This window comes from Triturus cristatus, chromosome 4_1, assembly GCF_964204655.1.
Source record: "Triturus cristatus chromosome 4_1, aTriCri1.1, whole genome shotgun sequence".
NCBI classification, from domain to species: Eukaryota; Metazoa; Chordata; class Amphibia; order Caudata; family Salamandridae; genus Triturus; species Triturus cristatus.
This window is the reverse complement of record NC_140585.1, coordinates 602,021,002-602,036,081: the sequence shown is the minus strand read 5'-3', so window position 1 is coordinate 602,036,081 and position 15,080 is coordinate 602,021,002.

Genomic DNA, 15,080 nt, shown 5'->3' with positions numbered 1-15,080 from the left:
ATGTATTTGCATTACTAACTGCAACCTCAAACCCCACTCGGTTGTGAATACTGTGCATGATTCCACAGGATAAGCAGCTGGGTGTGTGCTAAGAGTCTGCTTCTGCATAAAAAAATAGCTCCCCCTTTCCATCTAATGCAAATTTAAAATCACCAGAGCAATACCAAACAGCTTTCTGAGACCAGCAACATGTGTAACCTGGGTGACTGACTACACTCCAGCAAGGGCAACCAGCCTTAGTGATGCTGAATGTATTTGCATTATTGACTGGAACCTCAAACCCTAAAAGTATTCCTTATTTATACCAGTACACCTTAATTTATGATGAAAACATAGTCCATATTATTTTACATGTTCCTCACATTTAAATTTCTCCCAAAACACAAAATGATAAACACAACTTCAACAAAAGGAATTCCAATTTTATTATTCATTTCTTAATTTACCATATACATCCCTTCTCAAACTCTTAACTCACCTTTAAAATTAGTTAGTTGTGAAAGAAATGTGGCACTGAAACAGCAGATTATCAGAGCCAGGATCTCTGTTCTGTACACCTCTCTCCTCTCAGCAGAACCAGATAATGGCAAACTTTCCCTCTCTTTTTCCACACATATACATGTTAGTTTCAAATCTCAGTGCTTCCCCCTTTTTTCAAATGTAATCACACATTTCTATTGGTTGAAAACCAACCCTTTTCCAACAGTACCCTTCCCCCAACTTGACTTCAGCCTAGTACCCTTCCCCCAACTTGACTTCTGCCTGCTACCATAGCAACTGCTCTTGAAACACTGCTGTGTAGAGTTAGGTCAGAAGTTCACCACACAATGTTTCATTTCCAAAGAGCAGGAGTGCTTGACTTTTCAAACCTAACAGCAAATCCAAAGTACTGTTCTTTGGTAACACATTTTTCTGTACCAATACAAAACATGCTTCTATAAATTTACACATACAGCCTAGTTTTTAGTTTAGAATGGTATGAAACAGCCAATCAGTTCTTTTTAAAAAAAAAAATATGTATGCCTCCATTTCCAAACTGTCTTTCATTTGTTTTTACCATTCTACTGAATTACACCTCCTGAGTGCACCTCGATCTCCTTGGAAGATGTTCACAGTGTGGATTGTAGGACACAGCTATGTCTTCTGGAGTGAAAAGTATGCAGAGAAAACAGGTATGGTGAGAGACCTTGCTTTGCCAAATGTAGACATTAAATGGATTGGTCAGAGAGGGTTAAAGTGGCACCAATTGATGCCATTGGTGAAATCCTTCATGCAAATCCAACACCCTGACCTCATAATAGTGCACTGTGGTGGCAATGACCTAGGCACTTTGACTGGGGTAGGTCTGGAAATGCTTATGAAGGACACCTTTGCACAACTGTTTTCACTTTTCCCTAAAACTGCCTTTGTGTATTCTAACATATGCCAAAGGCAAAAATGGAACTGGCCCACTCAATTTTGTCCGCAGATTGACAAAGCAAGAAAGCACGTCAACAAATCTGTTTCTGCTTTCCTCCGAGACTATGGTATGGGTTCCATTTACAACAACAACTTGCGTTACGACATGCAAGACATTTATAGAGGAGATGGTGTACACTTCACTGATGAAGGGAACAGAGTCTTCCTCTTGAACCTTAGACTCTGCGTCGGTACTTACTTGTAGGTACCACTAAAAAATCAAATCACTTCATAAACGCAACGGCTCTTTTTAGAGCCCCCTAATATCTAAACACTAAAATCTGAATTTTATTTCTTTTTTTATTTTTTTTTCTACCGTACGCGTACGGTAAGCTTACCGTAAGCTTACCGTACGCGTACCCCGCGATTTTTTTTTAAAATTAATAAATGTTTTTTTTGTACTTTTCTGTCCTTCTTGGACCCCCTTTCAAATGTTAGGGGGTCTGTAACTCTCTTCCTTGCCCCCTTTTCAAGTTATCACCCTTTTTTTTCTGAGTGAAACACACAAAATGGCGGCCGCCGCTTCCTGGTTTCGACCGATTCGAATGTTTACTAAGATCTAACAGGCAATCAGAATCGCGCTCGCGCACGTCACCGTACGCGTACGGTAAGCTTACCGTAAGCGCACCGTAAGCGCACCGTAAGCTGCCACAGATATATATATTGATTTAAATGCTATTTTCTCAGGAACTACTGAACAGATTTACACCAGACCTACAAAAGGCACTTCCTTGACCTGAGGACTACCTCTCTGCCAAATTTCAAGTAACTTTGTTCAGCCGTTCGGGCTGTAGCTGTGTCTAAATGTCCTATGGAAAAATGCATGGAAAAAACGTGTTTTGGGACCCCCCTTTTATCTCAGCCCCCGCTTGACGAATCATCCCGAGACTTTCAGGGTAGGAGCGGAGCGTAGCGCCCCATTAGTTTTGAAAATTTCGCGAGGATTCGTCAACCGGCGCCAAAGTTATTCTAAATAGAATGTTGCGGATTTCCTATGGAAACAGGGTCCTAACTATAACTACCTACTGACAACCGCCAGTAGGTAATATATATATATATATATATATATATATATATATCTACTACCAATGCTTACTTCAGGCTAAAGAGCAAGCTGGACACAGCTCCGGAATTTGAGACAAAAGAATTTATTGAGCTTCTCAGCGCTGGCTTACAGTCCGTGAAACGCTTGGGCAGATGCGTTTCTGGCCGGAATGGCCGTCTTCAGTGCCGGTTTCAACGACTGTTGATTTCACCATTGACAAAGGAACCACTCCTTAAAAGCAGTCTCTCGGCTCCTCCTACTAACCAGGTGGTTATCATTAGTGTTGCTGGATTCAGGTAGGTTGCATGATGGTACTTGCAGTCCAACGAGGTACCTCATATAGTAATGGGGATTCCCAAACATCAAGTGATGCCCCAAAAATTGTTTGGCGCTGGATTAACAATATCGCAGCATTCCTGAAAATGATGATCCGGCTCACACTTGTGTCAATATCCTTTTCAGGCAGCCACTCGCTGCCTCCTCTCTCCCCTCGCGCTAGTCACAGCCAAATGGCAGTATTCGCTAGGGGGGGCTCCGCGTTTGTGCTCCTCGTACTACACCATACGTTTTGCTGAAAGACGCGGTGCAACAGACCGAGAGGGTGTGTCCTGGGCCGGTAACAGCAAATACCGACTATACCTCTACTACCAATGCTTACTTCAGGCTAAAGAGCAAGCTGGACACAGCTCCGGAATTTGAGACAAAAGAATTTATTGAGCTTCTCAGCGCTGGCTTACAGTCCGTGAAACGCTTGGGCAGACGCGTTTCTGGCCGGAATGGCCGTCTTCAGTGCCGGTTTCAACGACTGTTGATTTCACCATTGACAAAGGAACCACTCCTTAAAAGCAGTCTCTCGGCTCCTCCTGCTAACCAGGTGGTTATCGTTAGTGTTGCTGGATTCAGGTAGGTTGCACGATGGTACTTGCAGTCCAACGAGGTACCTCATATAGTAATGGGGATTCCCAAACATCAAGTGATGCCCCAAAAATTGTTTGGAGCTGGATTAACAATATCGCAGCGTTCCTGAAAATGATGATCCGGCTCACACTTGTGTCAATATCCTTTTCAGGCAGCCACTCGCTGCCTCCTCTCTCCCCTCGCGCTAGTCACAGCCAAATGGCAGTATTCGCTAGGGGGGGCTCCGCGTTTGTACTCCTCGTACTACACCATTCGTTTTTGCTGAAAGACGCGGTGCACCAGACCGAGAGGGCGTGTCCTGGGCCGGTAACAGCAAATACCAACTATACCTCTACTACCAATGCTTACTTCAGGCTAAAGAGCAAGCTGGACACAGCTCCGGAATTTGAGACAAAAGAATTTATTGAGCTTCTCAGCGCTGGCTTACAGTCCATGAAACGCTTGGGCAGACGCGTTTCTGGCCGGAATGGCCGTCTTCAGTGCCGGTTTCAACGACTGTTGATTTCACCATTGACAAAGGAACCACTCCTTAAAAGCAGTCTCTCGGCTCCTCCTACTAACCAGGTGGTTATCGTTAGTGTTGCTGGATTCAGGTAGGTTGCATGATGGTACTTGCAGTCCAACGAGGTACCTCATATAGTAATGGGGATTCCCAAACATCAAGTGATGCCCCAAAAATTGTTTGGCGCTGGATTAACAATATCGCAGCCTTCCTGAAAATGATGATCTGGCTCACACTTGTGTCAATATCCTTTTCAGGCAGCCACTCGCTGCCTCCTCTCTCCCCTCGTGCTAGTCACAGCCAAATGGCAGTATTCGCTAGGGGGGGCTCCGCGTTTGTACTCCTCGTACTACCCCATTCGTTTTGCTGAAAGACGCGGTGCACTAGACCGAGAGGGCGTGTCCTGGGCCGGTAACAGCAAATACCGACTATACCTCTACTACCAATGCTTACTTCAGGCTAAAGATATATATATATATATATTATATATTATCTACTGGCGGTCGCCAGTAGATAGTTATAGTTAGGACCGTGTTTCCATAGGAAATCTCTAAATTCTATTTTGAATAACTTTGGCGCCGTTTGTCGAATCTTCGCAAAATTTTCAAAACTAATGGGGTGCTCCGCTCAGCTCCTACCCTGAAAGTCTCGGAGGAATTCCTCAAGCGGGGGCTGAGAAAAAAGGGGGGTCCCAAAACACATTTTCCCTATGCATTTTCCCATAGGACCTTTAGTCGAAGGTACAGCCCGAACGGCTGAACAGAATTACTTGAAATTTGGCAGAGAGGTAGTCCTCAGGTCAGGGATGTGCCTTTTGCATATATGGAGTCAATCTGTTCAGTAGTTCCTGAGAAAATTGCAGTTAAAAGCACATACATATTAGCCGCGCACCGTGCGCGCACCGTGCGCGCACCCTTACGTGCGCAAGCGTAATTCGGATTGGTTGTTACATGTCAGTCAACGTTCGAATCGGTCGAAATCAGGAAGTGTCGGCCGCCATTTTGTTTGTTTTCAGTGCGAGAGTGGAAAAGGAAGGTGGCGAACGTGAAAAGGGGGCAGGGTAGAGAGTTCCTGACCCCCTAGCCGTTGTCAGGGGGTCCCTGAAGGACCCCGAAGGCAGAAAAAAACATTTACATTTTTTTTTTTAAATCGCGGGGGTGCGCGCACCGTGCGCGCACGGTGAAAAACCATAACATTTTTTTTTTTTAATTTGAATACGTAGTTTATTGTAAAATAAATATATAAAAAATATAATAATACATACATAACTTAGCATTTAAAAAAATGTACAAATTCACTGAAAAAACCATAGGTTTCACACACGTTATAGTTAGGAATTAGCATTTAAAAAACCTTGCAAGTTCACTTAAGAAACCATAGGTTTCACACACGTTATAGTTAGGTTGATATTTCACTCGTAAAAAAACAATGAAATTCCCCCGTTATAGTTAATTCAGATAACTATAACTCGCGCGACCGCCACTCTATCACAAGGATGATGTCATCAGTGATGTCAAGAGTGATGCAACTGACCATGTCATGAGTGATGTAATATGTGACGTCATGAGCAGAGGATTGCGGGCGCGCGAGTTATAGTTATCTGAATTAACTATAACGGGGGTATTTCATTGGTTTTTTACGAGTGAAATATCCACCTAACTATAACATGTGTGAAACCTATGGTTTTTTAAGTGAACATATATATATACATACATACATATGGATAGATAGATAGATAGATAGATAGATAGATAGATAGATAGATAGATAGATAGATAGATAGATAGATAGATAGATAGATAGATAGATAGATAGATAGATAGATAGATAGATAGATAGATAGATAGATAGATAGATAGATAGATAGATAGATAGATAGAGATTTATATTTAAACTTACCTTACTAATACATACCTTATGGCATGCAAGGTAAAAGCATATATGCATGGTAAACAAAGGTGGGGTAAAAGTGTTGTAAAGACATGACATGTTTCTACCTGCATTGTTCTGTCATACAACCACAAAAACCTTACGCATCCCCAGGGGAAGAATAAGGATACATAATTTGTATTTCTCCTCGTTTTATCCTCTTGCCTTGTGTGCTGCATTCTGCAACACACATAGAAAGAGCAAAACGTCTCTTGGGATTGTGAAGGTGCCCCTTCCTGCAGAAAAACAATTCTGCCTGCAACTGAGGCACCCTTGCACCATGGTGAATGGGTGCCTCCATTGGCACTAGGTTGCCAACATGGCACCAGCAGATATTGGACAGCCCTATAACAATGGAGGCGTTAGAGATGGCTAATAATACGGCGACTGGTAAGGCTGCGGGGCCAGAGAAGCTTCCCAGTGAGGTTTATAGGGCTTTTTTTTCAAGAGATTAAAACTGATATTTTGGCAACCTTTCGTGCAGCTCAAATTGGGCAAGCACCACAGTCCTTGGATGAAGCCAGTATTGTGGAATTTAGGAAGAAGGAAAAACCGCCAGAGATCCTGGGTTATTACCAACCGATTTCACTTGTCAACTGTGATGGGAAAATGTATGCAAAACTTTTGGCAAATCGGTTGGCAAAGGTCATCTCTCCACTGGTTTCCTTACAACAACATGGCTTTATTCCTGGTCGAGGGACGGTATCCCATATTAACAAAGTATTGACCTTATTTGATATTGACCAAGTGGAATCTAGGGATTTAGGGTTGATTGTACTTGACGCGGAAAAAGCGTTCGATCGTGTTGCTTGGGAATATTTATGGGGCATTTTGCATCGGATGGGGTTTCGACAGGGGTTTATTCAAGCTATACAAGTACTATATCAATACCCAGTGGCTAGGATATGTTCTATGGAGCCGGTATCGGATCCTATTAAAATATCTAGAGGAACACGACAAGGGTGTCCATGTTCTCCCCTGTGTGCTCTATATGTTAACCCCTTTATAAATATACTGGAAAAAAGTACCTTAGTGAAGCCTTTTACTGTTCAGGGAATGCATTATTCGGTGTTTGCTTATGCCGATGATTTAGCCGTCATTACATCGGACCTGGTCATGGCTATACCAGAGGTGGATCGTCTGGCACAGGAATTTGTTGATATTTCCGGCTATAAGTTGAATATAACGAAAACGCAAATCTTGTGTATGAATAATAGTATGCCAAATGATTTAAGAGTGGTAAGGGAAGCTATATATTTAGGGATTAAGATCTGGGCTTCTATGAAGGAATTGGTCGAGGCTAATTGGGGTGATATTATTGGTAGTGTCAAACAATCTTTAGAAAGATGAGAGTGCCTTTCGCCTTTCATTGGTGGGTAGAGCTAATATCCTGAAAATTAATATACTCCCTAGGGTTCTCTATTTTTTTTAGATCAGTTCCCCTTAGAAGTGCCACGTGTCCAACTACAACATTTACAGGCAATGTGTGCTAAATTTCTGTGGGCTCCAGGAAAACCAAGACGTGCCTCACGATTTTTGACTCTTCCAAGATAGAGGGGTGATTGGTCGGTCCCAGATTTTACATTTTATTACTATGCCTGTCTGTTATCCAATATGCAGATACTATTGATGGGTGAGGAGGTCAACAATCTAGCAGAAGCCCCTTCAATTTATTACATGCTACTAGGAGCAGAGGTTAAGAACTGTCTATTTAAAAAATTAGACAGCAGCTACTATAAAAGAACGCGTTTCAAAATCTTGGAGGCTGCTTTTAAGGTGTGGAAAACTATTCGGAAAAACTTTCGCTTTGAGGGACTTACATTTTATACACCTACTAATGCCTTACGGATACTCCCAGCAATTTCTTTTTTGGGACCACGTGGCAACAAGTTGGAGAAGCGGGAAGATTTTACAAATTGGAGATTTTTACGAGGTAGGAGGGCTGTATCCTTCCTTCTCGGATTTTTCAACAAAATATAATGTACCTAAGACTCAGTTTTGTAAATTTTTGCAGATTCTGGATTTTTTGGGTAAACAGAATGTACTGATGTCACCACACAAACTCACAGAGGCCATTAAGCGTCAGGAGAAAATAGGGGCTATATATAAAATCCTGTTAACTTCCAGGACAGATGATTTGGAGAAGCATAATTCTATTTGGGCCAACGGTTTGGGAGATCAGACTATCTCCCTGGAGAAAGCTATTGTAATTGCAGGTGAAGTTTTTTTATCTGCAAATCTTAAGGCTCAATATTATAAAACTATGTTCAATCTTTATCTTATTCCAGCGCAGATGTTGAAGTGTGGGGGTAGGAATGATGGCAAATGTTTACGGTGCGGTGTCGATAATGCCGATAGTTTTCATATTTTTTATTCCTGTGGTAAAATGGTTACATATACTGATCACACTGAAAAGTTTTTGACAGGTGTTACCAGTGTGTCCATTAAAATCTCAGCTTCCTTGATGTTATTGGGGATTGGAGAAGATGTAGAGCAAGGGAGACCTATGCATAAGTATCGCTATTTACTTTTTTTGGCCACGGCTGTAGCCCGGCTATCTGTAGCCTCTTCGTGGTTGCAGTCTGAAGCCCCAACTTTTGAAATGTGGTGAACTCGGATTTATAATATATTTAATTTAGAGTTTAGTTTGTACTCGACTAAAGGCCCTAGGAAACGGAAAATGGGTATTTATGTTTGGGCGGTGTTTTTTGACCATATGAATATGTGAATAGGATTTCTGTAAGATAACTGTATTTAGGTCTTTATGGATATTTTCTGATGTCTAGTATATTGTGAAGTTTAGTCTTTCTATGTGATACTGTGGATTAAAAAAAGATTTTAAAAAACAAGGAAATAGAAAATGAAAAAACTTAAAAATTCACTGAAAAAAACAAAGATTAAAGGGATGTTATGGTTATGCTTAGGTCTACAAAACCAGTGAAATTCAGTAGTTATAGTTAGCTGAGCTAACTATAACTCACGACCCTGCAATTCACTGCTTATGACCTCACATATTGTATGACTCATGACATGGTCAGTGACATCACTGATGACATCACTGATGGCATCTCAAATGACATCACTGATGACATCATACACATGATCACTGATGCACCCACTCACACCCCCATAGAAGCTTTCATAGATCCACTTCCAGGCAACCATTTACAGACCCATACCAGTACTTACACACCCGCTCACTGATTCATAGATCTACACACACATCCACTCACTCATCCATACAGCCCCTCATACACCCACTCATTCACTAAGAAAGCCACTGAAAGATCCACTCATACTCCCATACAGCCTCTGACATATTCATTCATACACCCATGAGTCAGTCACCAACCCTGCAGTCCCTGCCGGCTGCCAGCCTCCTGCCAGAGCCGGCATTGCTTTGACACAGAGGGAGCTGCTAACATGAAGCTCCCTTTCTATCATAGCACTTGTGCTCACTTTCAGAAAACTAGAGCATTTCACTGCTTCCACTTGCTGAAAGCGAGCGAGCACAGTTTGCTATGGCTTGGCGAAAGTGGTTAAGCTCCAGCCAAGCCGTAGCAAACAGCTATGTCCCAGTGGTGGGCAAGTCGGGACATAGCAGGAGCCTGCCCTCAGGGGTGGTGGTCCCCAGGGCCATCTTTTGTTCAATTTTCCCTGGGAGGTGGTGGTCCCTGGGGCTGGTGGTGGTCTGAAATACCCCCCAATTTAATAAGTAAACCAGCTCCAGGAAAACGGTGGCCTTCTAGGGCACAGGTGTACTGGGCAGGCACCCCCACATAATTCAGAACAAAAACCCCAGGGAAGTGTTGGTCCCCGGGCTTTAATTAAACCCTAGAGGGGGGCCCCATGCCTCCTTTCTTTATTTTTCAAATGCCCCCGGGATTTGGCTCACCTGGGGCCACTTTTAAAAGATGGCAGAAGACACACAGATGATGTACAGAATGCAGAGCAAATCAAACATTTACATCCAGACAATAGATCTAGGTTAAATCCATCGTTCTTTTGCTCACAATACCACCCCAGTTTAGACCAAGCCACATGCAAATCAGTATTGACCCTGTGCCTCATGGGAACAGTCCAGCCTAAAGTGCCAAGCCAGATCCTCCCTGGACTGAAAACAGGCATCCTGGAACCGGTTTCAAGGCAGCATCACTCCTCATCAGCCAGGCGAGCTTGAATCCAGTGGCACAGTGAGCCTGGGACCTGTGTGTGATATACCTGGCACACTTAGGGTGAGAAAGCAAAAGACACACAGATGATGGACAGAATGCAGAGAAAATCAAACATTCACCCCCAGTGGATTCAAGCTAGCCAGAGTCTGTCCAAGTTTTATAAAAATCGATCCATTGGATGCTATTAACATGATTGGGCAAAACATGGATGAAGTCTTATCTGCAGTGATTAATAATATTGATAATCTGAATGAAACAATTAGATCATTACATGATGCTATAGCTGAGGTGGCACAGCAACAAAACAAAAGACATCACAATGTATTTTTTCAAATGCAAGATTTTAGCAAAATTGACGATAAATTGGCAACTTTTCCAGGGTTACTCAGTAGAAGAACTATACAAATTCAATAAAAAATGGCACACTGTAGCAAGAATGTTGCAATTAGCAAGGGCCAGAATGCATCACTTCTTGAACTATGGCAAACTTTGCAAACACATTCTAGTGTCAGGCTTCCCCTGCTCTATAAAGTGAGGAGGCTTCTAGACACAGTTTTATGTATGATGCCATAAGATGTAGGCGTACTTGTAATTAGGCTGCTGATTTAGAAGGTGACATTATGCAAACTCATATAGATAGGCACACGTCCACTAAACAAAGATAGAGACATTGAAAGTATTTTGTAAAAATTCAATCTGAATATATTTATTTTGTTTCTTTGAATTTTCATTTAGAAAAGTGGATATGGAAAAAGAAAACGTAATCATTTTTTCATTTGTATACCTTTATGCTTCCAGTGAATAAACATGGAAATACAAATTATTGCACTACATGTTGAGTGTGACTGCTTAAGAAAACATTATATGTAATAATAAATAGATTTAACTTAGAAATAGTTGTGGATTATATAACTGCATCTCTCCCTTATACCTGCAGCTCGGGTGGCACCATGTGATGGTTTTGGGTGTGGTAGGTCTTCCTCTTCATTTAAGCTGTCAAGATCTAGCTGCATAGGAAGTCCTTTTCTTGTTGCATTGGAAGTCCTTTCCCTTTTGCAATATTGTGTAACATAGAACACACTGCCACTACCGCGCAAGCTACTGGAGGGAAATATGAGTGCTCCACTGCTTTGGTGACGGCAGCACAACCTCGCCTTAAGAAGCCCAAAAGTCTTCAATAACAGCCCAGGCACAGATGTGCGCAATATTATACTGATATTGGCTCCTTGTAGTATCATTGAAGCATGGGTCATTATCAAAGTGTGCAACAGCATAAACACTGCCACCTAACACAAACTGAACATATAATTAACAAATAAAACAAAATAATAAATGTATAAAACTTGATGTACATGATTATTAATATCTAAAAGAATGTTACCCCCTTAACTCTCCTCTTGAAAGCTGATTGTATAGGGCACAGTAGTGAAATATATAGGAACTATGAGAAGATCCAGGGAATTTAACCACCAGATCACTAAATATAGAGGCAGTATTGGATTCAATTTATATGTTTCTATATGTTTTCCTATTCCAATATACGAATTCTGCAGCACTTGGTGGGCCAAATAATATATGTGTGCCTTCAACACAACCTATAACCTAACGAAAATGTGACAAAAGAAAAGAAAATCATTTGTTTGCTGCAAATCTTGTGGAGGTTTAGGAAATTAAATACATCTATGAATATTAAGCAGCATTGGATCCAGAAAATACTAAGAATGTGTACAGGTGAGCTTTGTGAACCCCTACTCCTGTGGCAACAACCCTGTGATAGCTTCCTGAGACTAAAACATGAATACAGCAAGGTACATGAAAGAGCATGGGTATATAAACACTCCTCTGTGTGTCCCTAGACAACACAGGTTCTAATTAGAAAATTAAATCAAATATCACTCCTATCTTTGCCTTCTCCTCTGCTGGATTGGAGCAAACATCTCGTCCTCTTCACCAAAGCATACAGAGCAGCCAATGTAGAAAAAATACAAGTTTCAACTCTTCTTATCGGTCACACCTGATTATCACATGCTTCCACTTCATGCTAATTTGCGAGGGTTTACACCTGCTTTGGCAACTACCTGCTAATTGTGACTAGATTGTACATTCCTAAATAAGAAATGTAAATTGAGAATCAGTAATAGGTCATTACAGACGCAAAAATAGAAAGTCAGTAATATCCGGTTATTCACTGTTAGTGTAATAAACAATGGAGCACACTTCGAATCTTTGGTGGCAGCTGTGGTAAGTACAAATTGTTTAAATGTATGTTGTACGTGTGCTTGCAGGTGAGAGTGTATTTAATTGAGAGCGAGAGCATATGTGTGAGCAAGTCTGTTTCTATGTGTAAGCATGTGTGTGAGTGAGAGTCAAGTTATAGGTAGTGAGTGAGATTGTGGCCGATTTCCTATTCTTTGACACCAGGCAATTCTGCAACAAAGCTGATGCACTGGCTTGCAACAAATGGAAAGAGAAAAAAGTCACCATATCTATTAAGATATGGTGCCTTTTTTCACTCCCAGTACGCTGGTGCACTTTTGGAAGATATGCACCAACGCAAAAACTTTTGGGCCATAGTGCAAGGGTGCATGTGTACTCTGAAGCATAGGTTTTATACTGGAAGGGGTCCCTTCCACTGCAACAACTATGCTTTAAGGCTTTTTACACTTGGCAGTATTATATAGCACACATGCAAATTTTAAAAAATGAGGAGGATTTAAAACAAATTCTTTTGGCACAAATTTCTGTCTACTAGTGTTTGTAGATACAGATTTGCATAAAATGGGTGGCTTCAGAGGAACAGCCATGCACCACCCATCGAACGCCCCCTTGATGCAAAATAGCATAGCGCAACTTTGCGTTAAGATGGTATACTATCCCAAGCAAACCCTCAATTGTTGCGATGTTAGGTCCATGGGATCTGCCTTCTTGAAAAAAAATCATGGTCAGGGGTCATATGATGTCACTTTCTGTGATGTCATTAAGGTCAAAGGATATGTGTTGTCACTTCTGCTACCCTGGCATGTTGGTAAAACCACGTCCCTGACACAGTACGTTTTACGACTTCAATGACAAAAATGCTGAAATGTTGTGCTTACTTTGAGCTGTGTAAAATGCCAGTGGTAGTGTTGGTGGGGGGCAGAACGGATGGGTAAGATCAAGGGCTTGACTTTGTCTGCCCAGGGAGACCAGAGCCTGCTCTCACCCAACTGCTTCAGGCAGCGGCCATGACTATGCATTGCTGCCTGTCACAGCCCCAGCCCCTGCAGGTTCTCCGAGAGACCCGCAAATATCAGTTCACAGACTTTGGATCCGATAATTCCAGCAGAATAACACTCATAATTATGAATTGCATTATTTCTCCAGGCGATAACGCTCGGGTGAAATAACACAGCTTGTAAATGAGTGCTTTTACCATAGCACCAGTGTCACACGAGATGTGTCTGTGAAGAGGGGGGTCAGCGTTGGGAGTTTTGTTTCTAGCTGCGTTGAAGCTGTCACAGAAAATGGAAACCGTGCACAGTTTGCTTTGTGAGTCTCTGAAATAGGTATGCTCATGTAACTGTATGGAAAATGCATACAGCAAAATCAGTGCCAGGGAGTATTTTTCACGCCGTGTTCATATAGTTCCATTTTAGTGTTAAAAAAAATTACAATTTATTGAGGGGTGAAGCTGTCATTCGATCTCTTCGGTTCAATGCGGACCATTGCCAATAATTATAAAGCCAAACAGCGGCAGGCTTCAGCTTGACAGAGAACCAAAGAGCTCTCCAAGCCCCCGGGAGATCGTTAAAGCACCATTAGTGCAGTGGCCACAAACGAACGTGAATGCGAGGAGAGGACAGAACTCGTGAACGCACATAAAACGATCAGCTGGTGGAGACAAATGGCCTGATTGGTCTCAAGAAGCAAACGTGTTCTCTTCTCATCTGAAACCGGAGAAATGCACGTCATACAGTGCCGGACTTGTATACGTGTGGGGCGCAAGAAAGGACATACCGAGATTAAGAGCCAAGTCAGAGATGTGTGCTCCCAACAGGACATATTTTCGTTTTCATTTCTCATTGAAATATGCCTTTAAAAGTACTGTATATTCAGTGAAATTTGCAGATAACGCCAAAGAACATAAAAGTGTTCAGGTTGATGCAAGTCTGTTATACTCGAAGTACGTCGGGGTGCCGGGGGCACATCTGCAGCCCTCTTGACCTTTACATGCAGCACGGGCTGCTGTCCAGTTGCTGAGCACTAATATTTAGAAAGACATGTTAAAGAAAGGGTCAAACATTTATTAACAGCCGTGGCCCCTGCAGGGAAGAGCGGTGAGGCGATGGGGCCTGCTGGGGGGGATTTCGAGAGACGACTGTGAGGGAAAATTAATTATTTAATTTTCCCGTGTGGTCATCTCTCAAAATCCCCCTCCAGCCCACCCCACCGCTCTTACCTGCAGCAGCTGCTGCTGTTTATTAACCTACAAATAAATGCTTGCCCGCTCATCATATTTTTCGATATCTGTACACAATCCCTGACCCACCCAGACCCGCTACTGCCACCCTGCCGGCCCTTGGTAACACTACAGACCATACTTTGTGGTCCCTGGGCAAATGTTTGTGAGTACCCATGATGTAAGTGCAACCTTACAAGTGGAATTTCTAAACTTTTGTCAAGCATTTTCAACATGCAAAAAACAAATTTTTTTTTGTTTTTTGTCCTCATCTCACAATATAGCGTCTGCAAAAAACAAGCGAAAAGCCATCCTTCGAACCTAGGCTCCCCAGGCTTCTGCTACTGCATTAGCTGTAGGCCTCGCCAGGCCAGCCTCTTTGTATGAAGCATGGTGTAATCATAGGACCCAGGAACGTTAGATCAGTCTAATTTCTCGGCCCCATGCTATGAGCGGTGACCATATGTTAAAACTATTATCATTCAAATGTCCTAGGTCCAAACGGGCCATACCTAATGAAGCCCTCAGCCAGGTCTCATACAGTTGGGGTGATGGATCCTTCCACAACTTGCAGATCTCCCTTCGCGCAATAAGAATCATATACAGAAACAAGCC